At 41.3% G+C, this 27,969-nt stretch overlaps 1 long non-coding RNA gene across 1 annotated transcript; it reads left to right on the plus strand.

The window, feature by feature from the left end:
* LOC123633356 lies at positions 1-27,882 on the plus strand. The gene is made up of 3 exons (XR_006733582.1): positions 1-109; positions 10,233-10,375; positions 27,804-27,882. It is a non-coding gene; the product is annotated as an uncharacterized LOC123633356 (long non-coding RNA).
* The last annotated feature ends 87 nt before the right edge of the window (positions 27,883-27,969 follow it).

The following is a 27,969-nucleotide window of genomic DNA, read 5'->3' on the forward strand; positions in this document are numbered from 1 at the left end:
CATCTGGGGGAAGGGCATGAGGAGCGACTGACCAGTGGCGGTGCACAGACCCTACTTCTGGGGTGTTGACCCCCAACATCTAAGGAAATGCTCCCTCCTCACCATTCAGGTAAGGCCACTGGCATGACCATGCCAGAGAAAAGAAGGTAGAGCAAGGGTCTAAAAAAAATGATGAGAGATTCTATTTTCAGGACCTAACATTTGACCTCTGACCTCTGGCGTCAGTGCAAGGGGACTGAAATGAGGAATAGATAAGGAACACCACAGTAGCTCTTAAAGTTTTTAGCAAAATGCTCCCCCAGACATCAGAGAAGATGAAGTGCATTCCCCAAGGACCCCAGGGTACAGCCTGAAGCAATTCGCCACATACTAAAAATTTCTTTGAGGTGGCATGTTTGCGTAAGACTCCGCATCTATTTTATCACTGTAGAAAAGTGATGTGTTGAACTATTCACCATTGGGCAACCTGACCTTTCAGAGAGGTGACCATACTTAACTCATGGCTTGGGGCATAGACGTCATGTCATGCTTGGCTGAGGGTCTGGGCTGGAGAACTAAACTGCCTGGATCCAAGTTGTGCCTCTGCCCCTTGCTAGCTGGATGACTTCGGGCAAGTTCTGAATCTTTCTATAACTCGCTTTCTTTACACAATGGAGATAACAGCAATGTGGACCTCAGAACACTGTTGGGAGGATTAAGAGTTAATGTGCATCAAATACTTAGCACACGTGTTCAATAAACATTAGTGGTTATTATTATGACTTACTCTCTGGCATTCCACATCAGTCCTGAGATCCCACTTGAAAATCAGTGAATGACACAACAAAAATAAGCTAGCTGGGGAAAAACCTGAAAAATTATTCCCATTTCAGGATACTGCTTTTGTTGCATTAGCAAGAATTTTTTGGCAGAGACTTGTGTTATGACCACTTTCAAGTGAGAATCCTGAGTCCATTGCATATGAAACTTGTCTCCCTTTTCCACCAAGCTGGCTAAGGATTCTTGCTCTACGAAATGCTGATACAAATGAGAATACAAGGGATTGGGCCCTGCAGTTTTGTGTATTCACACTCTCCATACTCCCTCTTTTTAACAAGTGGACAAATACTACATTTCAACCTTGGTGACACTATCCACATCCTCTAGGGCAGCTTCTGTGCTTCCGTTAGGGAAGTCTAAAATGCTACGGGCAACGTTAACAGGGTTCACATGCGGGCCTTTGGTGGCAGGCTCTTAGTTGGAATGTGGTGTAACAAGAACCTTCTGAAGCTCACCCAAGTTAAACACAGGATTTGTCACACACACGGCAAGGACATAAAACTGGTGTATCATGGTGCCCCTGGTTGTGCTGAAGTGCAAGACCCAAGCCCAACCGCTGGAGCTAGGGCCCAAGGGCTCACTGGGGTGGCTGCTCTAGCGAGTTTCCTTTTAATCAAATAGCCTTAGAAGCCAGAATTCTTTGTTGTGTGCAAGAAACAGCCACCAGCTATTTTCTGTTTCCATCGAGGGCAGGACAGGAGGAAATAAAATGGATCAAACAGCACAGAGAGGATTTAGCTTAAATGTAAGAGAAAACATCCTGATAGGTGGGATTATTAAGCAGTCAAGGAGAGCCGTGTGGGGAAGTGTGGAATCTCCGTCCTGAATACCTTTCTAAAAAACCCCAACCTGGGCTGAGGAGGAGAAGGCTCTCTCTGCACCAGTGATTAGCAGCCAGGAGTACAAAAAGGGGTACTCATTTATCAACTCCCGATAAACTTTCTGAAATACTGGTGGAGAACAAAAGGCCCTCCGTGTTGAAAAATGCACCACATTCTCCCCATAACCTTGGTCAGTGGCCTTCTCTTTTAAAATGTGAATACTGCCAGCGGATCATAGACACCAACCATCCCTACCAGTGGGAATGACCAGAATGAGATAGCCTTCTGGAGCCCAGCCACGGTGCTTCCACAGGGAATGAAGGTTTAATGAAGTCAGGAGAAAAATCCTGCGTCCACCCTGGACTACAAGCCAAGGTGGCCCTGGGCACCCGAAAGAAAGGCTGCTACGAAGCCAGAGGGATGCAAGGGGAGCAGGAGGCTCCCAGATGCCTTGTCCTCTGCTTTACAGCTGTAGCAAAGTCTCCGTCAACCTGCTGAGGAATGCTGAAAATACTCTCTGCTCCACCTCTGCCACTGAGTTAGGAATTTCTAACGTGGAATTAGAAGATTGTTGAGATTCCTTTTAGATATATCGGGCCCTGATCCCATGATGCCTCTATTTCCCAAAAAGCCACACACTCTACCCTCAATGGGAGCTCAGAGTCCCAAAGGGGAGGAGCCCCGACATGCATAAGGACACAATGGGATCCTCAGGGAGGCGTGGTGTCAAGCCACCATAGAAGAAGAGCTTTTACTAAGAAAGAAAAGATATTATATATAATCTAATAACATAGCTGACATTTATGGAGCCAGTAAAATATTCCAAGTGCTTTTATATGTTATCTCATCTAATCCACACAATAACCCTCTATCATCCGCATGCTAGAGCTGAGGGGCTGTCACACCAAGACGTTGGGAATTGTGCAAAGCCTCCCAGCTGGGAGGCGGAGGAGCTGGACAAGCACCACTGGACTCCCTGGGAGGTGCCGTGTGAGTCTCTCCCCCTCAGCTCTCTCTTTGCTCTTCTTTTCCAGCAAACTTGTGGGTAAGACTGGGTACATCAGGACTGGGAGGTACCAAAGGAGTCCTAAGAAAGACAGCAAAGAGTGAGAGGCGTAGAACAGCCCAGTTGTGGGAACCAGGGGAGAAGGTGTATTCCTTTGGCTTTCAGTCACTTCCTCCTCTGCTAGCAGAAGCTCAAACCCAAAGGGACGACACTCCTGCTGCCACTCCTCTCTCCCATGACCACAGCCAGTCACCCCTTCTTGCCAAGCCAGAGGAAAGCCTCCGAATCTTTGTTAACACAGTGCTAGGCGGCCAGCACTGGGACTAGCAATCTAGCAGGCAAAATGAAACACTTTTGCTGCTCCTGCCCTTACACACACCCTGTTTTCTTCTCTTCCTTCTTCTTCTTCCTCTTCCTCCTCTTCTTCCTCTTTATCTTCTTCATCTTCTTTTTCTTACTTCTTCTTTCTTCCTCTTCTTCTTCTTGAAAGGGTCTTGCTCTGTAGCCCAGGCTACAGAGTGCAGTGGCATCATCACGGCTAACTGCAACCTGTCAGACTCCTGGCCTCAGTGCTCCTCTCGCCTCAGCCTCCCAGAGTGCTAGGATTATAGGCATGAGCCACCGTGCCCAGCCCTGTTTTCTTTGAGGACATCTCAGATCCATTTCTAACTCAGGCATAACATTCATCCCAGCATAACTGCCCACTTGGTAAATCATGATGATGATGACAACAACAAAGGTGTGGCCAGCTGGTCACACCAGCCCTGCCGCGCTGCCATCCCGTCAACCCCCAGCGCTCCTCTAATGGTGTTCAGAGCACCCCATTTTGCTGCCTGGGTCAATTAAGCACAGAAGTGGGAGCAAACACCTGTGGAGAGAGAAGAGCGTGCTGGAGAGGGAGATGGAGGCCCGGCCTCCAGCTGGCGTTGGCAGTGGAGGGTCTGTGAGGGCTGCTCCAGCCTACTCCAGTCCCACAGCCCCACCCAAGGCCCTGTCACCAGCAGGAGGAGGGATGTCTGGACCCTATTCTAGGAATGCTGTCAACTTCCTGAGCTGGTGTTCCCTTCTACAGGACATCGGGCGCGTGGAGCTAAGCGTGGCTCCCGGGCCTCTTCTTACCTCACCAGCTCAAAGACAGAAAAGAAGTGTAGGTCCAGCCTGCAGAAATGTTTGCATCTCAAAAGGACTTGAAGTGGGAAAGCAGTAATTCTAGACAGTGAAGAGGAAATGTTTCCACAGAAGGAAGAGTCCGAGGGAGAGAATGCAGAAGACAGAGGAGGGGGCTGACCCTTGGTCACAGCAAACACAACAGGATTCTCTTTTTCTTTGTCTTCCCTGAAGAGAACTGAAGTGTCCTGGAAGCTGCTGGTATTTCTCAGGGGGACAAAGCAGCACGTTTGTGCTCATTCCTCTGACTGTTGATGACTACTGCCCCTCCAGGAAAGGTGTTAATAAAGCAATAGTGGGAGGCTTTGAGCTTTTAGTTTTTGATTTTTTAAAGTGGCTACCTAGCTATGTGTGCTACCTGTGGGGATTTATTCCAAGCTCACCTTCTCACATGAAAGCCGGAAGGGTAACAATAGAGTTTTTCAGGAAAACACAAGACATCTTTTTTTTGGTTAAAATATGATTTAAATAAAAATGCAGAAAAAGAAGATGATGTGGGAATAGAACTATTGCCATGCCTCTGGCAAGAGCGTTACAATGAGAAAAAGAGACATGGCAGGAGCCCACAAAAAGGCCAAGAAAGATAAGAAAGGAAGAAAAGAAGAGGGTCATGAAGAATGAATGTTAGGATCCACCCATATGTTTATTCCTTCTTCTCTTTCTCCCATTTGGCAAGGTTGAAGCCGAAAGAGTTTGGTGACAAAATGGTCAGACACTATCATTTTAGCTATTAAGCTGGACTTGGTGTTTCATTTCCATCATCTGTATGAAAGCACCCACTTGCTAACAGCCCACACTTTCTTCCATGAAGAATCGGAAAGGAAAGATTCCCAGAGGGAATCTGGACGTGCACTAGGCCAGGCCTCCCTTGACTGTGTTGAAAGTCACCAATGGGATGGAGAACTACTCAGAATTTATGGGGAGATTTGGGGACAGTTACTCAAGAAGCAAACCCCCTTTGGTACTGACTCTGAGGCTTTGAGTAGGTTTCTGTTTTGAAGCCCTGGATTTTGAGATAAGTAAAATTTTCCTTGCAAAAGTAGCCTAACTATCCATCAGACAACCTTCTTGGGTATTGGGTCATTAGGAGCAGAAAGCCACTAAAGAGGGTCTTGTCATGATCTAGGGACTTTAAGAATACGGAAAGATCTGATATTCAGTAATGCTTAATGCTCAGTGGTGGCTCCTAAGTGGAAAAAGGACAGACTGGGGAGTCTGGGGACAGGCAATAAAAGCTGAGTTCCTGAAGTTTACACAGGGGGCTTTTACATCCTACAAAGATTGAACAAAGATGTTGAATTTTCCACTGTTAATTTCTTAACCTATCTAAAACAGACAATTAATTAGAAAGAAAACCTGAATAAACAAATTTCTTTTAGATTAGTCCATGAAAGAGCATTTAATAGCTACACACCAACAAACTGATAATCACACAGAGGAAGGATAAGAAAAAGACCCCCAAAGGGGGTGGGAGGGTATGGAGGAGAGTCTAGATAAATAGCCGTATTTCCGACAAACAAGTATGCAAACAAAATAGACCCGGCAAAAGGCACTGCAGAAAAAAGAGAAGGACACTAAACAATGGCTTTATTGATTTAGGACATGTGGATTTCATTAGGGAAGCCAAATGCATAAAAATGGGTTGTGATATCTGAACCGAGGCAGAGAGCAAAATTAGGTCACAGGGTTCCTTGGACAAAAGGAATGATGAATCTTTATTAGGTAATTGAACTCAGAGGTAGGAGGAAAAACTAAGTCTTTTCTTCCCCAACCCCCCTTCAGAGAGATTTTAAGCCTTCAAAGGTAAATCTACATGCAGAACTGAAATGGTCCCAGGGACCCACTCTATGTGACACAGCAGCTGCTCTGCCAAAGGATCCCTGAGCCAGAAACCAGAGATTCCCCGGGAAAAACACTCACACTGATATGGAAACAAATAGCATAGAGATCAAAGCAATGCATGCACGATATCCCAACGGCCTCGCCACCAAGCTGCAGCTGAATTTGAGAGTAATAAAGTAGCAATAATAATATTTTTTCACTTAGGACATTTTTCCTCTTAAGAGCTCATAACCCATGGTAGCTTATATAAAAGCTGATATGCTATTCATGTGGGAACTTCATTTTAAAAATAATTGTCATGGAGGCAAAAATCCCTGAATTGCTCTAGTGAGAAAACTTTTGCTTCAACAAATACATAGAACATGTGATGAAAATGCGTTTGCATAAACCTCTTAATTCAATTTTGACCCTTTGGCTTGACATGCCGAGTCAAGGCAAAAATATTTTAATTAAGAGAAATGGGTCTTTTAACTGTGTATAGCTTTCTTTCTGTCCCCTTCCTTCTTTGCATTTCTTTTTCTAGAATTTTCTTACTCTTATCTTGTGACCTAGCCACCTCTTCCTGCTTCCCACCAAGAACGTGATCCCATAAACTATCTTCCCTGATACCCTCGCATGTCTGGTCGCCCCAGGATCCCGTTCTCCTAAGACTAGCGCAGGAAGAAGTCACAGGCTTAGCGATGTACCCTTATCAGATAACAGTTACACTTCAATGGTTTTCTTAGGTACATTTCAGTACACAATGTTATTAGTGGAGCCAAATAACTATGGAAGAATTTACTGAGCAAAAAATGTAATCACAGAGGAGTAAATAATTTTTTAGAGCAACCGATCTATGCAAAGTATCCTGCTAAACTCTTTAAAATGACACAGACAAATACAACACTGAACCAACCTGTCTGTAAGGATTTAAGACTTAACAAAGGAAGGAAGTTAAGCAACTGTAATAGGTGGCTGGTATGTAGCACAAGGCAGGCATGCAGACACCTGGGGTGTGGGAGGGCTCTCCTCCGGGGGAAGGGACGGGGGGGGGGGGGGGGAGGGAGGGGGGAAGACACACAAAGCAGTGCCTTTGTCTGTGTTTTGATGAAGGGTCCAACAGGTGCGTTAGGGAGGATTAGAGCAGATAAAAAAGCTTATGCAAACATGCGAAGGGTCCTACCAGGAGGCTGTTGCCTTAGACAGTCCTCAGGGGTGTAGCAGTGACTGAAGACCTTGCCTGCAGTGTAGACAAGGAGAGAGGGCTCCCAGCGTCAGGCTTCCAATTCACAGCCGCCCTGCCAGCCTGTGTAACCCAGCCCGGGAACCCAACTGCCTCCTCATGGAGGTGACGTCTAGAGATGTGTGGGAGCAGAAAGGGCTGGAAAAATGTGGCAGGCCCCAAATGCCAAGCCAAGGAGTTTGGACTTAATTGCAAGGGTATCAAGCAGCCTCAGAAAGCACGTAATAACCTTTTCAGACTCACACATGTGCAAGTGTATGTGACTGCGTGTGTGTGTGTGTGTGTGTGTGTGTGTGTGTGTGTGGTCTCTGTGTGCTAGGTGTGAGTGTGGATGTATATGTGGATGTGGATCCGTATGGGTGTGTATAAGCGTATGTGTCTGTGTGTGCGTGCACATGTGTGGATTTGTGGGTGTGTTTGTGTGTATGCAGGTGTGTGAGTGTTATGTGTGAGCATTGTATGCCTGGGTGTGTGTACTTGTGCGAGCATGTGAATGGGGACATCTTAGTTCATTCAGGATGCTGTAGCAAAATACCTGAGACTGGATAATTTTTGACAACAGAAATGTACTGCTCACAGTTCTGAAGGCTGGGAAGTCATCGAGACACCAGCAGATTTAGTGTCTGGTGTGGGCTCGTTCCTCGCAGATGGCACCTATGTGTCCTCACATGGCAGAAGGGAAGGGGCAACAAGTTCCCTCAAGCCTTTTTCATAAGGGCACTAATCCCATTCCCATGAAAGCCCTCATGAGCTAATTGCCTCCCGAAGGCCCACCTCCTGACACCAGTGCACTGGGGATTAGGTATCAATATGTGAACTTGGGGGGCACACACTCAGACCATACGGGGGAGGTGCTGACAGTGCCGGGTGAGTCGGGGTGGTGGGAGAGCTGAGCTTCATATGGCCAGGACTGAATGGGCTCTGATATCAGAGAAGAGTTCACCTGATTCTGAACATACCCCAGCCTTGGGAGTGAGGGCTGCTACCCTGAGGGCCTCTGTGCCCAGCCAGGACCCAAGCCTGTGACATTGACCCCATCTGACATCTCCTCCTGCCCGTCATTGAGGGATGCCTTCACCCCTGCTCGCTTCCTCCCCTGGGAAATGCAGTCTTCCTTCTCTTTTCCTTGTGCCCTATTCAAAAAAGAAAAAAATATACACACACACACACACACATATGTCTCTGTGTGTATAAGTGTGTGTACACGTATGTGTGCATTTATAATTTTGAAAACAGGGAACAATGAAGAGATATGTGATAGGGTTTTATTTGAATCCTATTCTTCAACTTATTTGCAATGGGACCTTGGAGAAGTTATGTAACTACGTTCTTCATTCTACAAATGTTGACTGAAAGCCTGACTTACGCCCAGCACTGTGTTGCTTCTTGCTGGGGCTACTTTTAGAAACAAAGCAGAGGAGGAGCTCACAGTCTAGTAGGGAGCTAGACGCTACGACAAAGGGTGCCAGTCTGGCCACTACACTGAGGAAGGGGCTGGGAACCAAAGGGGGCCGTGTGCTCTGCGGGAGGGTGTCTGGGGGCCCTGACTCCATGAGGGGGAATTGGAGGAAGCGTCCTCCTCTGTTACTTGGGTGTGTCGGCCCTGACATGATGGCACCACTGTGAGGATGACACCTGATGGCCTGAGCCCCAGTGTCTGATAAACAGTGGTGATGACTGTGGTGGCAGCCAGAGTCCCAGAGCACCTCGGAGCATCTCAGACAATCACTCAGCGGCACAAGCATCCACGAGCTGGAGCCCTGAACTGGGAGCCAAGCCAGGGGGACCGGCTGTACCCCCAGTGCAGGGAGAACAGGGCACCGCTGCTGGGCTCCTGCCTTCCTGGCTGGGCCCGACTCTGGTCCCTCTTCTCCACCAACACACAACACCATATGGAAACTGAAAGGTACGATGTGTGTGACAGAATCAGAGCCACACAGACTTTTCCAAATTATAAGTATCCCTCAGGTCATTCCCTGGTTTGAAGTCTCCCTTACTTCTAAAGTGTTCAAATCAGTTGAATTACCTGGCAACTCCTAGTGACAAGTGGACACTCTGTGTTCACTGAATCGTTAACCTACTGAAGAGAATTTTAGTGGCTTTCTAAAAAATGTGGTAAAATATACATAACATAAAATTTACCATTTTAGCCATTTTAAGTGCACAATTCAGCGGCATTAAATGCATTCACATGCTGTGCAACCATCACCACCGTCCATCTCCAGAACTCTTTGCATCTCACAAAATGAAACTCGGTCCTCATCAAACAGCTCCCCATTCCCCTCCCCCAGCCCCAGGTGGCCGCCATTCTGCTTTTTGTCTATATGAATCTGACGACTCTAGGGCCCTCAAATGGGTGGGATCGCATAGTATTGTCCTTTGGTGTCTGGCACGTTTGACTTAGCATAATGTCCTTGTGGTTTTTAGAAGTTATTGCAGCTTCTGCATGTGTATAAACCTGGGAGGCAGGTTAAAGACATATCTGGCTAAACAGTTATCACAGCATCGCAGAGCGAGAGTCTCGGTGGAGTTGGGCTGCCCGGGGTGGAAGGCTGGGCCCAGCATGGTGAGCTGTGTGACAGGGGGCAAGTCACTTAAACTCTCTGTGCCTGGCCTTCCTCACATGCAAAATGGACATAACGACAGTACATATTCATGGGGCTTTTTTGAGGATCAAATAAATTAATATATTTAAAACTGCAAAACCTGGCACAAAGTTGACACTGGGCAACTATTAATAAAATTTAAAATAAAGGACACACATGATCATAGGTCTAAATATAAAATCATAAAGTTTATATCCTCACAAAATACTTAAATATTTTTAAAGTGATTATTATAAAGAAAGCAAAAAATATCTACTCTCAAAAAGAATACTGTGCATTCATTTGGAAATTCCACATGAATTTTCTATTGGAAACATAGACTTTTTTTTGAAAAAATATGACAGCCTTCAATCTTAAGAAAAGATAAGCTGTAAAAGGATTCTGAAAAGGTTTACAAAAGATATGGCGCAAACCTCCATTTGACAGACTCCACAACAAGAAGGGTGGGTAAAACAGGTCCCTTCCTAGAAGAGAAAAGTAAAACTTAATATACTCTGTGATGAAGCAAAATACTGCAATATTGGTAATGTTCAGAGGTTGAAATTTGGAGATACTATGAATTCTCAAAAAGAAAAACAATTCTCTATTATTGCATATTTATGGAAGAAATTTCCCCATTATTGAACAAAGAGATGGCTGTTAATCTTAGAAAACTCATTTTATGGATTCTAAAAAGTCAAAAAGATCATTTTTGAGTGTAGATTTTGCAAACAAAATTCCTTGTCCACATATTAACTTTCTCCCTCCAGTCTTCTCTTTCTCAGTCAGAGGCCATCACTGCCACGTCATGGCTTGACTTTGCAGCTACGTCTTCCAAAGACTTGTTGTTACCCCCCACCTCAGCCCCCCAACCCTCCCAAGGACTTCTGCGGTGAATCTAGGCTGCCTCCAGGTAAGATCCGCATTGTCCCTCCATCGGGTCTCAGATTGGCTCCCCGCCACCACCGTTTTATGATTTTGGCATGCAATAAGCTTTGAGTTAGACCAAAATTGATGGAGCCTAGTTTATGCATTGGGGATCCTTTGAGACCGTCATTTTCGTCAGGGCGTGGGTTTAGGAGTCCGACAACTTGGTTCAAGTCCCTGCTCTTGTCCTAGGTCACACACCAAGTAATTCTTCACTTCCAGCAGGACTGTAAGGACAAAGAATTCAATTGCTTTGACTCTACAGAGGCTGTTTCAAAAATACAGCTTTGTTTTTAGAGAGAATAGTCATAATTCTCTCTTATCTTAAGCTTTTACTTGGCTTTTTTTGTGCTGTGCTGGCCTGATTAGAGTCTGTTGTCTTAAAGGATTTTTCTGAAGTGTTTACTCAGGAAGCACGTGGAATGCACTCTGACAAGTAAAGCCTATGTTTCTATTATTTACTGAGACTCTTTGTTTTCGTGTATCAAATATCTCATGTCTTACCCAAATACTTTATTTGCCAATAAAGACCCAAGACTTTAACCACAAGGAAGGGAAAGGGGAACCAATGGAAACTAGCGAAAGCCCAGTAAGAAAATATTTCATTAACTTTATTTTAAAAAGTAGGTTTTCAAGTGTACTAGAAAATTCCCCTAAAGTTGTTTCATTAGAAAGAAAACACAGTATGTGTCAGAGTATGAAAACAGGAAAGGGTGAGAGAATAGCTGTTGTTTGATCATCTCAATCAAGCGGAAATTTGTCTGAGGTAAACAGTTCTCAGAAATAGCAATAGGTTCACGAACTTGATTTTTTAAATGGTTTTGGTATCCTCCAAGTTCATGCTCCTTAGGACTATGAAAGCCAGCGTAAGTCAGCAGGTGATCTTAGGACTTGGAAGAATTAACATGAGACCCAAAGAGGTGATGACTTTTCTATCGGGGAGTAACTTAGAGATACGATTGTCTATTTGTAGGGATTGAAAAACGAAAAAAACCACAGAATTAAATATCAGACAATAATAGCATGTAAATTCATTGAGAGGTAATTGAAAGTAAAGCATCAGGACATATTTGTATTATTCCAAAGGATAAAATGTTGATTAACATTTTCTCTTGATTAAAGAGAATCAAGATGCTAAGAGTTGTATCTTTAAAAACACTAATAAATGGATAAATTTCTAGCAAAACTGATAAAAAAAAAAAGAGAGATGGTATAAATAAACAAGATTAGGACTGAGATAAAAAGATAACAAAGCCACAGATGTAGCAGAGATTATAAAGATAAAAAAGAATATTATAAACAAGTTTATAAAAATAAATTTGAAACAGATTAAATGGAAAAATTCTTAGAAAAGTACAGATTACAAAAAGTAACTCAAGCGATAATAGAAAATATGAATGGCTTGATAAATATTACCAAAATACAATAAACTCTAAGCCTAGATGGCTCTACAGGTGAGTTCTCCCAAAATTCAGGAACAGATAATTGCAATCTTACCAAGTTTCTTCCAGAAAATAGAAAAAGAGGAAACATTACCTTATTTTATAACAGTAGTATAATTTTTTTCCAAAACCAGGAAAAAAAATGTATGCATGAAAATAGAAGCAAAAACCCTAAACAAAATATTGACAAACTGAATTCTATATAACATAATCCTATATGTCTTACATCATAATTAATGTCTATTCTAGGAATGCAAAGTTAGTTCAAACTCAGAAAAAAATTTATTAACATAATTGATATAATAGATCAAAGAGGAGAATTGATCATCTTAACAGATTCAGAAAAAGCATTCAATGAAATTCAAAATGCAATAGACTAAGAATAGAAGAAAACTTCCATAATGTAATAAAATGTATCCATAAAAAACAATGGCAAATATCTTATTTAATGCTGAAATGTTAAAAATTATTCCTTTTGAAATCAGGAACAATTCAAGGATACTCATTCTCATTACTACTCAATATTGTTCTAAATGTCCTAGTCATCCTAAATAAGCAAGAAAAAGAAGTAAAAGATATAAGCATTGGAAAGGAAGAAACAAAATTGTTACTATATGCAAGTCATATGATTGTATGCATAGAAAACCTGAAAAGAATTACAAATTGTTAACATTAGAACTTCTAGCAAGGTTACTAGACATAATCCCAATTTGAAAGAGTCAATTGTATTCTGTAAACCAATAACAAACATTTAGAGTTCTAAATTTTGTTAAAAATACCATTTATAATATCAAGAAATATACATAATAATACTTGGGCATAAATCCAAAAAAATGTGCACTATCTTTCAGCAAAAATATTCTATAGATATATATTAAAAGGATTTTTAAGATACCTAAATATTAATAAATGGAGGGACATACTAACTTTATAGATCAAAAGGCTCAATTTTGCAAAGATGTCAGTTCTTACAAAACTGATTTATAGTGTTGAAAAAACTTTAGACAAATTAAATTCAATACTTTATCTGAGCAAAGAACCATTCATGAATCAGGCAGTCCTTAGAACTAGAAGAGGTCCAGAGAGCACCACCCAGGAACATGGGCAGAGAGCTTTCCTGGGCTGAATATGGAAGCAAAGTAGGGAAATCATCTGATTTGCTACAGCAGGGCATTTGCCTTATTTGGGCATGGTCCCATCAGTTGGCGGCCTGTGATTGGCTGAATCCCAGCTATTTGTTACAAAAATATATACTCTTAAATTAGATTTAGGTTTGTTTACATACTAAGTAAAGTTGCAGTTTGTTACACAGGAACTCAAGGGACAAAGACTACCTCAGGCTAATTGGCCTCCTGCTTTTTTAGTTTAATAATAGATTTAAAGATGTTCCCATAAAAATCTCCAAATGATTTTTCTTGGAAATTGATAAACTAATTGTGAGTTTTATATCAAAGAGCAAAGAGTTTATGGCTGTTAAAACAGTCTTAAAGAAGACAAAGAAGGTAGAAGAGACTTCCACAATAACATATCAAGGCTTACTACAATGCTATAGTGATTAAGAGAGTGTGGTCTATCTTAATAGGATAGATGAATAGACCAACAGGACAAACTGAAGAGCCCAAACTCAGACCCATGCACATGTGAAACCTTGGTATTTATTAAAAGTGACATTCAGAGATATGGACTATTCACAGATAGTGTGAAACTCCAAGACACCTCTGTAAGAACTTACGTTGGCGCTCTCTCTTGTAACTTACTCAAAAATTAATTCTTGATGGATCAAGGATTTAAATGCGGAAAGCAAAAGTTTTAAACTTTTAGAAGAACATTTCTATTCTTAGAAAATATACACTGAAGTATTTAGGGGTAAATGGCCATGATTTATTCACCCTACCTTTAAATGTTTCAAGAGAGAAGGAGAAAACAATTAAGAGAGAGAGAATGCAAAAGGAAGTGGGGGTAAAATGTAAACAATATGTGAATCTGGGAATAGGATATACTGGGTTCCTTTGTACTATTTTTATCTTTTCAACTATCTATTAGCTTGAAGCTATTTCAAAATAAAAAGTATTTTTACAAAAAACTTTAAGAAGAAAAATAAGAGAACATCTTTTATCATCTCAGGGTATAGAAGCCTTTCTTAATCATAATTCAAAGGGTGACAATCATTAAGAAAATATTGACAAAGTAAATTACATTAAAAGAATTTCTATTCATTAAAAAATATCATGAAGAGAGGGACAAATACATGCCATCATCTGGGAGAGGATATTTGCCCTACATAAAACTGACAAAGGATCAGGATCCTGAATATACAAAGAACTCCTATGAATCAATAATATATATATGTATATATATATATATCTTACTATGTGCCAGGGTCTATTTAAAAAATAATAAATAACCCAATGGGAAAATGGCCACAAAATGAATATTTTACTAAGGAAGAAAACTGAATATTAATAAACATTGAGAGATACTCAGCTTATTTGCAATCAAAGAAATGAAAATTAAAACCTCAATGATACATAATTTCAGGCCCACACGACTGGCAAATATTAAAAATCTTGGCAATATTAAGTGTTCATGAAGACGTGGAGCAACAGGATGTCTCCTATGCTGCGTGCAGTACAGTAGAAGTCAGTACAACCTTCAGCATCACCTGTTAGAGCTGGCCCATCAATTCCACTCCTAGAAACTTAGAGACACAAGCAAAATTCTTGCACATGTAACCAGGAGACGAGCATAAAATTATTTATAACAGTAATTGTTCATAATAAGTAAAAAGACTGAAAACAACCTGAAATTTCCACCAACAGTGAAATGAATAAGTAACAGCGGCGTATCCATAGAATAGAATACCAAATATCTACATACAGCAATATGAACCAGTTTTAATAATGTTGAGAGGGGGAAAAGGAAGTCCCCAAGAAACTCAAGCAATCATGGAAGGGTGAACTTTAAAAAATGGGGAGTGAGGTAGACAAGAAGGGGCAAGTTCATTTTAATCACAGTCAAGGAACAGCATGACCCATTTAGAAACTGCAAATGCATAGCCCCCTTCCCCGCCATGGCATGTTCCCCTCATATGGAACTCTGGTATACACAAAGTGACTTCTGGACACCTTCGTATGAGCCATGAGAAATGCTGTATGAGTGACTTGCTTGTTGGGAATAGTTGCAGAAGGAGAGAAGTAAGGTGAGAAAGCAAATAAAAGAGATAAAACAGATAGAAAAGGAGTAGAGAGATGTTTACAATGAACTCCTCTCTAGGTAGGGAAAATGAAGTCCTGTGCTTATACCTACTCCCTGGTGGCACCCCAAGGAGAGAAGGAGCAAAGATGGCTGTAAGGCATGATGGAACATGACGATTATAAAGACGGAATGAAGACTGTGCTAACCTGGATATTGAAGGGGGATTTTAAAAGGTGACAACAACTAAATTAAGATTGTCCCTGAGCTTTTTCTATCTCAAACACTTAAGTTACTCTGTGTCTCTGAGATCACAGTGGGAATTATAAGTTGAGTTTTTATTAATAAAAGTCAGAGAATTTTTGTGTCCAGGAAGAAAAGCTCTGTCTGCTTACCTAATCATTTACTGTAGTGGGGCTTAAAATTAGTATTCAATTTATTAAAGCTGTAAATTAAGAATCTCAGTTTTTATGAACATTTACAGTTTGCAAATCTCATTTCTTTTTTATTTAGAAATATAGCAATTGTCCAAAAATAAGAAGAGCTATTCTTACATTCCTTGGCGAATGTTTAAATTAACTCTTAAGTTTTCCTCTCTCAAATACCTAACAAAATTTTCTTAGACATTTCTTACTACAATTATGTATTTAATACATCTGAATTGCTCAAGTCTTTCAAATGCCTGTCAGGTAGATTTTAACAAATTTAATAATTATATTCTTTCCTAGCATTCAATCTACTATAGTAACTCAGAGTTTAAAATATAGTAAAGCCAATTTATTCACCTCACATATCTTAAAATCAGATAAAGCATACTCAAGATAGCATAGTAATGACCAAACTTATTACATTCATATGATCGCTACCCATACATATCTTACATAACAGTATCAATATTACATTGATCTTTTTATCCTGGATTTACAAACTTGTTCAATGAAGTCCAGCATTAGCACCTCTGGCTGGCCACAGCAACTGGGTGGGTCCCTTGAGAGATCTTGCCCTTGGACTGGCCACTACTGACTGGACAAGACTATCCTAGCCATAGGACAACAAGCTGAGCCCTGGCTTAAACAGGCTCAGTCTTCTTACCCAACCATTTACTGAAATACTTTCATAACATTTTTCTGCATACCCCCACACCCCTCCAATTCCCTGCCCCACCCAGATCGCAACATTTTTATGTCTTTTCATTTGTACCCTTTAATATTTTATTTTGTCATTTGTTTAATTATTTCTATAATCATTTATTTACATAAGACTCACCCAGAGGGAGGAATTAGCGCTCTGAAACATAAATTCAGAAAGGCATTGCACGCTTGGCTAGAGATAAAAATTATTCTTAAAGTATGAAGTATCTAAAATAAAGAAAAAAAGAATTTACAAACATCTTGAAACTATAGATGAGGAAGTTTCCAGTTGCTTCTGACAAGCAGGGGTTGGTAAATAAAACATACTTCAGAGGCCCTTATTACTAGCTTAAGACGTGTAAATGTCTCTGCTTGTGTGTATGGAATGTAGACTCACCAGGGGAGGACACAGATGCTGCTACAGTAGCAGCAGCAATCTAAATGTAATTAGCTATTGCCCCTCCCTGCTAGTGCAAGACCTTGGGCACCTCTAAATTCCACCCAAATATTTCCCAGGCTCCCCCACAAATGTGTCACGTGTTTTCATAAACAAAATCACTCACGCAGGTGAGACAACATTAGCTTTCATTTATTTTTCAGTAACCTGCCTCCTGCACACTCAAGGCCCCTGGGGTGACATGGGTGTCACTCTGCAAGAGGACTCCAAACTGGAATCCTTCTGGGGATAGAGTATGACAAAATAGTTTGGGGAAATGGTTCTTTCAGCTTTTCTTTTAGCTTTTAGCTTTGGAGGGATCCAGCCAAGATAAGACCTAAACAGAGAAGGGACTGGGAAGGGAGATATATAAAAGAAAGAAAATGTAAGCGAGGATAAACGTTGGAATCGACACAACTCTATGACTCCTTATGATGGAGGATGGAAATAGGGCTTAAAGAGGAGTGGAAGTTAAATTAGAGTTTCTCAGCCGTTGCCAAGACAGTAAATAATGGAGAGGAAGGAGGAAGGATTATGCTGGAGAAAGATAAGAACTTTCCTCTTAAATTTCCTTCAATGTGCTTCGGCATGCCCTCGCCCAAACCTCACCTCAACGTTCTGAGAAGGAAATTTATTTGCGGTTCTTCAGTTGACATCTCTTTCCCCCATGTTTACCTTGCAAACCTTGCAGCCCTCAGATAAAGTCAAAACAATGAAATTCTGTTTATTAGTGCTGCTACAGTTATTAAACTTCATTTTCTCTTTTGGGAAATGTGAATTTCATTAAAGTTAGAAGATTGTCCCCAAAAGTGCTTTCACAAGGACGCTGGAGGATGCACTGTTCGTAATGGAAACAAAATCAAAACAAACATCCACCAGTGAGTGAACCGGCTACTTTAAGGTCTGTATAGATGAGGTCATTTCAAACGGTCCATTTATTCATTCATTCAACCAATATTTTTTGAAGAGCACTGTGTGTCAGACACTATTCTAGTTTCTTCAGAGCCGGCAAAATGTCCCGCCCTTCTTGGGCTCACATTGTAGTGGGGCAGGGGAAGGGTGGCGGAGAAACCGTAAACAAAATGAGTAAGGAAAATATACTGTATGTTAGATATTGAGAAACACTATGGATAAAAATAAAGCAATGAAGGGGAATAGACATAGACAGGCCACGAAGGGGGTGCCATTTAGAATAGGGAGACGACGGAAGGTGACATTTGAGTAAAAACTTGGAGGAGGCAAGAGGGGGCCACATGGATATCAAGTAAAACTGCATTCCAGGGTTATGGAACAGCAGCTGCAAAGGCTCTGAGGCAGGAGCAAGCCCAATGTGTCCAAGGAACAGAAAGGAAGCTAGTCGGGTGGGAGAAGAAAGAATGAGGGGGAGAGAAGTAAACTGGAGCTTCGGAGAGGCCAGGTTATGCAGGGCTTATTGTAAAGAATTTGACTTTCATTCTAAGTGACATGGGAGGTCACTGGAAGGCTCTGAGGAGATGAGAGACGTGATCTGATTTATGTTTTACGGGATGCCTCTGGCTCCTTTGTCAAGAATGGATAGAAGGCAGATAAGAGCAGAAGAAGGGAGACCACGGAGGAGGCTATTAGAATAACCCAGGTGAGAAATGATGAGTCACAGTAATGACAATGGAGGTGACATAGTGTGACAAGGTTCTGGATACGTTTTGAAGGTAGAGTACATGAATTTGCTGACACATCAGATGTGAGGTGTGAGGGGGAAAAAAGAGGAGGAAAAGCAATTCCAAAGTTTTTGGCCTAAGCAACTGCAAAGATGGAACAGCCATGAAGTAAATGGGAATTTTGCCAGAAGAGCAGGTTCTACTAGGTTTAACTACAGTGCTATTTTTGTAGGTTCAAGACATTTGAATATCAGTCATTTCATATGGTTTAACCTAACATAAATGTATATGCGTTGACATAGAAAGATACTATAGAAATACTTTTAAATAGAAAAAAGAGGCTCTGCAGAATTGCAAAAATCATATGATCCTATATGTGAAAAATTGAGAGTATGTGTGTGACCCTGAGACTTGGAATGCGGGTATTTGGCTTGAGGCACTCAAGAGCCTTAAACTTCCAGAGCCTTTGGGATCCTCTGGAATTGCAGAAGTAGCCTATTGCCCTCTGCTAAGACTAACACTGTCCGCTTGCTTGACGACGTTATAGAATAACTTAAAAACAACATGTGAGCATCTCAGGATCTCTCCCCACCTGCCTTCCTGGATATCACACCAATAATTAGGATGAGGTCACATGAGCCAGCATGCAAAGTTCTGAGCTGGAGAAGGCAGGAAAGGGCCTCTATGCCAAAGCAGCTTTGGGACTCAGCCACCTTGTGCTAGCAGGAGCTGGGAAGGCACACCTGGGGCTGGATCCTGAGGTGCTGGACCAAGGAAGACTAAATATAAACTTGAATAAGGGTGGGAGGGTTTACCGATATGGAAGCACTCTTGTGATTCAAAATTCAGCACACTTGCCAGGACCCCAGCAGATGATGCTAACATGCTGCTAGGAAGGCTCTTGGCCTCTTGGAAGATATATTTACAGTAAGTGCAGGAGAAATGCTAGGGCTGCTCCGGCAGACAGCAAAGGAGAGAAGAGGCTCTTAGAAGTGTGCATGCCAGAATGGGTCAGCCATATACAGCTGAGAAGCCTGTTCACCTGAGCAGTGAGGACAGGGCTGGTTAGAAGGGAGTGAGCCTCATTACGGAGCTCCATGGCAGCTGCCCTCTGTAGTCTGGGGCTGGCAGCAGGAAATGCAGTCACACAATTGGATTCCTCATAGTCATGAGGTTAATAGGATACTGAAATAACAGAGGCAAGTTGGTGATGCTTAACTATCAGTAGCAAGGTGAGTGCAATTCTTGTGGGTAAGAATCCAGAAGGGCCTGACTAGAAAGAGCTACGGTGACAAGCGGTGGGACGTGGCTGCAAGAGAGATGGATGGCTGATAAAGATATTGCTCAAACTCCACAACAAAAGTGTATCAAGGATGTATGATCAGGAAGCAGATGATATCCAGGTCTGACCCAGAACCCACTGGCTACGGGAGAGCCCAAGTCCCCAGAGGGAATGTGCTTCCACCAGAAAACAAAGTAAGAGTCACAATAAACTTTAAACTGTAGCTGCCACCCACTGACTTCACGATCCTCATGCCAGGAGGCCAGCAGGCAAGGAAAGGGTCACCATCCTGGACATTGTAACTCACCTGGGCACACTACCCCAGATCATCAGAGGTGGCACTGAAGTGATACAAGGGGGCAGGAAGGGATATTTTTGGCACCCATGTGATACATCGAAGCATCTCTTCACACTTCCCTGTCCGGTTTTGATGGGAAATGGGCAAATGCATCAGCCACAGCCTGAGACGGGCACGAGGTCAGATCACCCCACCAGTTAAGCCACCTAGACCAGGACAGATGCCAGCCAAGGGTAAAGGCATCAAGAGTGGCTGGTAGGAGAGAAAATATGCATGAGTTGAAGCCCCAGGACCAGCTACAGTGGCAGAGGCTGTAGCTTATTCCAATAACCTACCTTCTGTAGATGTATCCAGGAATCAATGCTAACTAGAACTCTACAGGGGCTTTGCCCAGTTGTAGTCCACTGCATGAAGCAAGTGGACCCAAGTGGTGCAAGGTGTAGACGGTAGTGCCTAGTGCACTGCCCAGATCCCCCCTGAGCACTGGGGCATTTGTTTCTAGTTGTTAGGAGTATTGGCTGCCAACAGCTCATAGTTGAGACGCAGGGAAAGCCTCCAACAGAAGGAAGCTGCCTTGTCCAAAGTCATGTCCCCACCTACCCCCACACACCCACACACAGGAGCAACCCCCATCCAATGACTAGTTGCTGATGCAGAGGTATAAAGGCTCACCCCCCTTGCCTCGATTTGAGATCACTCCAATGGGCCATCCAAGCACTGGAGCCCCGTGGGATCAGCTGAGGCCACTGTTGTAACTGTATTGCACCTTAACTTCTGCCCTTCTCAATTCTGCTTAATTTACTCCCTCACTGACGGTGTTCCCAAGAGCACACCCTCATAAACCTCCTACACACACATCTCCATCTGGTTTGAATGTGTCTCCAAAGTTCATGCATTGGAAACTTGATCCCCAAAGCAACAGCATTGACAGGTGGGACATTTAAGAGGTGAATAGGTCACAAAGCCTCTGCCCTCTGTGGATTAATGTCACTATCACAGTTGCGGGCTCATTATTGCGAGAGTGGTTTTGTTATAGAAGGGAGTTCAGCCCTCTCTTGCCTTCTTTATCATGAGTGGGTGTGTTCTCTTGCCCTTCTGCCTTCCATCATGGGCTGATGCAGCAAAAAGGCCCTCACCAGATGCGGCCCCTAGATCTTGGACTTCCCAGCCTCTGGAACTGTTTGAAATAAGCCTCTGTTCTTTGTAAACTACCCAGACCTGGGTACTCTGTCATAGCAGCACAAAACAGACTGAGACACCATCTCTGAGTCCTTTCCCAGAAAGCCATGCCTGTGAAACTATTTCGATTTTGGAAGGAGATGGAGAAAGGGAAGCAACGGCTTCTGCTTATTTCTTTGCCCTGTCTCTTTAGACTCTTCTCCTACAAAACTCACATCCTCTTCTCCTCACCTACATTTTGTTATTCCAAAATAAAAACAAATGCCAAAGACACTCAGGCTCCCAGAGTTTTGTCTTAGCTCTAGTACGTACACTGTCTAGGTAGCCATGAGCAAAAGTGGGTCCGAGCTGCCGCATCCCAGGGCTGCTCTCGTCTATGCTCAGAGACCTTCTCAGGAAAATGTGAATGAAAGAGAACTTTGCTCTTGCCCTTTCAACCCTGGACTATGTAGCAAATATTTTTTTATCCCCCACCAGGTTAAAATCACACCAATCCAGCCAGTGTACAGCTTATTACAACTCTGTTCCCATAGGGGTAGCCAGAACAGCTAATATTGTTTTAAATATATTGAAGCCAGATTTTTTGGTTACTATTTGTTAGTACAAGCCAAGACCAACTAGCTCCTTTTTTTCTTATCCTCCAGAACAATTGGAAGGTGTGTTTGAGTGGGTTTTTTTTTTTTTTTTTAAATCTCAAATGACTCATTTGGTGGGAACAAATTCACATGTCAGCATGTGGTCTGACCAACATGCCCTATCCATAGGAAAAAAAAAAAAAGCATAACATTTTCAAATTAAGGTATATTCAGCAGTTATACATTCTTGTTTTAATTTTTTTCTTATTTTAAAAAATATATTGACCAGCAGCTAGCCAAATAAAGAGCATGTGCCTGAGATTGCCATGGTCAGAAGACTGATCATCCCATTGTTTGAGTCAGGATAATCTGGTTGTAAGAAACAGAAAGTCATTTCAATCAGCTTGAGTAAAAGGGGAACTTATTGCAAGAAAAGAGGAGTATTTCATGAAACTTGAACTTCATGCATAGGAAATCCCAGTCTGCTGGCAACCACATACTTGCTTGCTCCATCTCTTTTTCTCTCCCTTCCCCAACCCACACCCATGGTCTCTCACCTCTGCTTTCCTCCGTGCCTTCACCCCCTCCTCTGGCGTCTCTTTGCAGACCAGCTCTCTCTGTTTCCTCACCAGTCCTCATGGCCCCAAAAGGCTGCTGCAGCCCCGTCTTCCAGCTGAAGACATCTCCATGGAATAAGATAGTCTGTCTGCCTTTTAAGTCAAATTTTTATGATTTCTATCTGACTGCTTTAGGTGGAGTCAGATGTCCCTAACATTTACATAATCCTTTTGACCTAGGAATTCTGCTTCTCAGAATGTAAGCTAAGGAAAGAATCAAAACACTACACAAAACATTGATGTGTTTTGATGTGTTAGAAGTGTTCATTATAGGTATGTATAAATGGAAAAAAGTCACATATGTATCAATAGGAATTTCAGTGACAAATTTATGTTCCATGTATGTGGTTGGCTATCATGTAGCCCTTAAAACTTATCTTTTTGAAGACTATTTATTAGCATGGGAAAATGTTCACAATATGCCAAAGGCAAAAGGTAAAATACAAAATTATGTGGATACCCTTAGTTTTATTTTAAATTATATGCATATAATGCATTTAAAGAAGATAAGAAGGAAATACATTAAAATTTTGTCAGTGATTATTTCTGAATGCTGAGGATATGAGTGATTTTTATTTTTCTTCTTGATTGTTGATTTATTTTCCACATTATCTAAGATGGATGTATATTGTTTTTATAACATAGAATATGTTTAAAACATATATTCTAATGGCCTTCTTGCCTGAACTTTCTGATTAGTTTCTTCAGCCTTCCACCTCGCAACAGTGAGTTTTAGTGTAATTAAATGAACACTAAAGGAGAAGACAGAGAGAGAAGAGATTACTGAACTACCATAAAATACAACCAGAGTTTGCTTTGATTTTTCAGCCCATCTTTTGATCTTGGGGGAAGGGCCACAGAAGCCAGCAGTTTTGGTGGAACTGGCATCTGACAGCAGATGTTTCTTTTCCTCAGTATGAAGTACAAACGCCCCTGACCTCGTGTTTGTGATGGTCAGTAGTCTGTTGTGCGTTTCGGCTTCTACTGATGCATGGGATGGCTAACCGGTCTTGTGAAAATGGTCACTTCCATCTCTTTTTTTTTTTTAATGAATGGTTAAGTTTATTATTACAGCAAAGTGTTGACAAGCATGGCAGAGACTAAAAATATAGTTCCTTTTCAAATTAAATATTCAGCATTTTGACTGGCCGGAGATTTATTTGGCAGTAATTTCTTGGTTAAAATTCCCTGAGGTTTGTTTATATGGCTATTTTGGTTCTTTATTTTAAGTACATCAGCATTTTTCCACAGCTTCAAGCTATTCTCATCTCAGCATGTAGAACGTTAATAAGTAGCACAGAAGCTCATTACTCTAATTCCAGTTAAAATATAATTGGCTCAAGAAGCAAAGGTGCTAACACCATCCTTTCTGCCGCGCTGAAGGACCAACAAGGATGGCCACAAACTCAAACTCATCACGGCAGTCAGGACCACAGGTCCAGGTGACCACAGAGCGCAGCAGCACTTGCCTCCCGATAACCTACAAGCACTGCCCGGACTATGGAATGAGGACCGCTTGGAATTCTGTTTTTTAGGAACAAAACTTTGTAAGATTTTTTACAAGATGCATAAAGAGAACGTAGTTCCATTTAAGGCGGTTGCCCACCTAGATTATACACTTATTCCAGTGGTACCACCAGTTTTCCAAACATCTGTGGAGTTCCTGTTTTGGAATTGCTCTCAGATATAGTTTATAAAATGCATCAGAAAATTAGTCTTGTTAGCTTTTAATCACATATGAATGAGATTAAAAAATTAGATTACTCAACTTATTTACCAGACTGCGCTCCAGATGCCTTTTGCATTTTCTAAATAGCAAATCCCCTCGCAAAACCAAAGTTTGCCACCAATAAATCCTTCAAAACCACATGCCTTGGTCTAAGACAAGAATTCCAATAAGAGAATTCCAAAAGGGATTAGAATAATGGCAGAATCACTGGAATAAATATACAGCCTTCCAAACTAACAGCTCTGAACTGGGCATTTGGATCTGTAAGATCAGGCACAATTTAAAAAAATCAACATTCTTTCTTTTTTTTTTATTTCAGAGTATTATGGGGGTACAAATGCTTTGGTTACACATATTGCCTTTGCACCATCCGTGTCAGAGCTACAAGCGTACACATCCCCCAGACAGTGCACACCACACCCATTAGGTGTGAATTTACCTACCCCCTTTCCCCGACCTGCCCGACACTGATGAGTGTTGCTTCCACATGTGCACATAAGTGTTGATCAGTTAGTAACAATCTGAAGATGAGTACATGTGGTGCTTGTTTTTCCATTCTTGTGATGTTAATACTTCATTTGGAAGAATGGGCTCCAGCTCTATCCAGGATAATACAAGAGGTGCTAGTTCACCATTGTTTTTTATGACTGAGTAGTGCTCCATTGTATACATCCATTCACATATTGATGGACACTTGGGTTGTTTCCATATCTTTGCATTTCTGAATTGTGCTGCTATAAACATTCGAGCACAGATGTCTTCATTACAGAATGTCTTTTTTTCCTTTGGGTAGATGCCCAGTAGTGGGATTGCTGGATCAAATGGTATTTCTACTTTAAGTTCTTTGAGGTATCTCCATATTACTTTCCATAGAGGTTGTACTAATTTGCAGTCCCACCAGCAGTGCATGAGTGTTCCTATCTCTCCGCATCCACACCAACATTTATTGTTTTGGGACTTTTTGATAAAGGCCATTCTCACTGGAGTTAAGTGATATCTCATTGTGGTTTTGATTTGCATTTCTCTGATGATTAGAGATGTTGAGCATTTTTTCATATGCTTTTTGGCCATTAGTCTTCTTTTGAAAAGTTTCTGTTCATGTCCTTTGACCACTTTTTAATGGGGTTGTTTGATTCTTTCTTGCTGATTTTCCTGAGTTCTATATAGATTCTGGTTATCAGCCCTTTATCAGATGTGTAGCATGCAAATATTTTCTCCCATTTTGAAGGTTGTCTGTTCACTCTAATGATAGCTTCCTCGGCTATGCAGAAAGTTTTTAATTTGATCAGGTCCCCTTTATTTATTTTTGTTGTTACTGTGATTGCTTTTGGGGTCTTTTTCATAAATTCTTTGCCTAGGCCAATGTCTATAAGAGTTTTTCCAACATTTTCTTCTAGAATTCTTATGGTTTCATGCCTTAGGTTTAACTCCAACATTCTTTCATTCAACTAACATTGAGTAAGTGACAAGTTCTGTTACAGAGGATGCAGCATCAAACATATAGTAGATTTAGCCTTTGTTCTATGCCAATCCTAATCTTAAGAGAACCAATTTCAAGGAGTGATCTAAAATACTATATTAGAATTATGCTAATTTGAACTATCCCAGTTAGAAAAATATGTATAGAAGGGGGTGCTTCAAAAGCTAGAAAGAGGGGAAATGTTTTAAAGTCCTTTTATTTGTTTTATTTTTTTCCTATGCAAGACTTTGAAACAAAGCAGGGAAGAGTGTTTGCATTCAGCTAAATTTAATTTGAATGCCTAGATAACTTCTGAGAATTTGGGAGACTACCTGGCTGGAATATGCAACTGTAGCTACCTATTTACCTCACAGTAGTTGTTAAAATCTTAAAATGCTGTTTAACTAGAGTGTCTTTGCTATCAGGAGTAGCAGCAGCAACATTCCCTCACAAGTTCTATTCCTTTGAGGAAAAGGCAAGAAAATCAAAGTTAATTTGGTTTCAGTCAACAAATATAATTTGGACACCAGGAATGATGCCACATACAAAAATGCATGCTTTGGTTAGACTTCTTCAGTTGCAAGGAACTCACTCAAGTTACCTCCAGTATTGGGGTCCTACTGTGACTATAATAGGGATACATAATCTTCCAGTCCCTATCTAGGAACAGTTCTAGAAGGTCGTTCCTCCACTTCTACCTGTCTAGATATCTGAAGGTCCCCTAAGCTTAGTAGCATCTTGGGCTGGGGGAAATAATCTGGCTTACGAGACGGCTGTAGAAGATGACCAGAATCTTACCAAAACAGAATTGCATTACAGTGGGAACATCAAAATGCCTGTCATACCACAGAGCAGCATCTCATGTTGGGTGGAGCCCTTGCTCACTCCTAGGAATCCAAGGGCTACCACTTAGGGTGTTCCTCCCACTTTTTAAGATATCCCTAAATTTGGAGGGGAGGAACAGTCAGCTGATCTCTGAACCAGGTGCTCTTTTCCCTGCACCATTTCCCAAGCCCACCCATCTCTCCTTTAGGTCCTCAAGGACATGTTCATATCAAACAACCCTACACAGTCTTTTCATAAATGATGTCCCCATTACATCTAAGAAATGAAAGTCCCTGCCCTTATTGATTATGATCTTAATTTCATCTACTTCTCTTGGGTCCTAACCTTGACCTTCTAAGATGCTGTGGGGCAGGTGTTTATAACTGCACTTCTGCACTGGCCCCCATCCCAAATCTCCGTGATATGTGAGCGGTGCAAATGTTGACACGGAATCTCAACAGATGAGGAAAACTGCTCATCTAGCCCAGGGATTCTCTCTTTGTTAGAAATTATTAACCAATTATTTCCAACTCTCTTAAAAATTATTAGCAAGTTATACCCAATTTCCTAAAGAACCATTCCTAAAATCCTACCAATTCAAATGAATTCCTCCCTACTGGCTTGAAAAATGATGTTTTACCTCTCACTCGAAATATAAGTCCATCTAGATACATAACCCTACGAAAGTGTCATTAGTATATAAACTCTTCTAAGTTATCACTACATAAATGAGTAGTGGGAGTAGTTGAAACATAGGGATTATAATTGGCACTATTTTGTTCATTACATTAATTTGAAATATGAAATGTACATTCTGTAAACTTAAATTACTGGGGTTAATAATTCAAGGTGAGTAAGAATACAAATTATTTCCTCCCATATAGCAAAGTTTTGTGAACAAAAAGAAAGAATTTAAGTTGACCAATGACACTGACTTTTTCTGTCAATTTGCTAACATCCCTAACAGCTATATGAATATATTTTTACATAATGCAAATTTGAAATATCTTTGACATTTCAGTTGCCTTAGTGGCCAGGAATTTAAGTAGTATATGATTAGAATGGAAACTGCCTTTGATTTATTTAAATCTAAAGATGATTATTTTTTTTCCCTTTGCTCTCCAGAAAAGAGCCCCTTGCTGTGTCTTGTCTCCAACATTTTGAATCTTTGCACTGGTGAATGATACAGTTATTCTTTCAAAGTATCTTGTAATTGTGTCATCAGAATATAAGTAGACTTTAGTCATTACTTTATCTCTTTATTCTTTTGACAATGTATAGTGCCCAATATATGCCAGGCATTGCATTTGGCTTTGAAAAAATAAAGATGAAGACACAATCTCTACCCTTAAGGAACTTCAAGTCTATCTGCAAAACTAGATGGATAAATGACTAATTATGACAGAACGTGGTTAATACATTGATGAAAATATGTACCAAGTGCTTTGGAGGCATAGAGGAAGTAGTAAATAATATATTCTTGAAAAATTGAGAATTAACCAAAGTTACATCTGCCACCTCTGGACAAGACTGGAATGACAATTGTAAAGTGGATGAATTGTGCTGACCCTGGCTTTGTCTGATACATTTATTGGATTTCCTCTTTCCTGCAGACACCTCTGCCTTGTTTGCTGTAGAATATTGTCCAACAGTGGACCTTCATGATTTCCAAGCACTCAGAAAAATGCTATTTGACCACTGAGCAAATTCTTCTTGATTGCTTTGGATTAAGAATTGCTACTCTGGTGAATTAAGCCAAAGCAGCATTCAGGAAGCAAG

Source organism: Lemur catta, chromosome 2 (assembly GCF_020740605.2).
Source record: "Lemur catta isolate mLemCat1 chromosome 2, mLemCat1.pri, whole genome shotgun sequence".
Taxonomy (NCBI): domain Eukaryota; kingdom Metazoa; phylum Chordata; class Mammalia; order Primates; family Lemuridae; genus Lemur; species Lemur catta.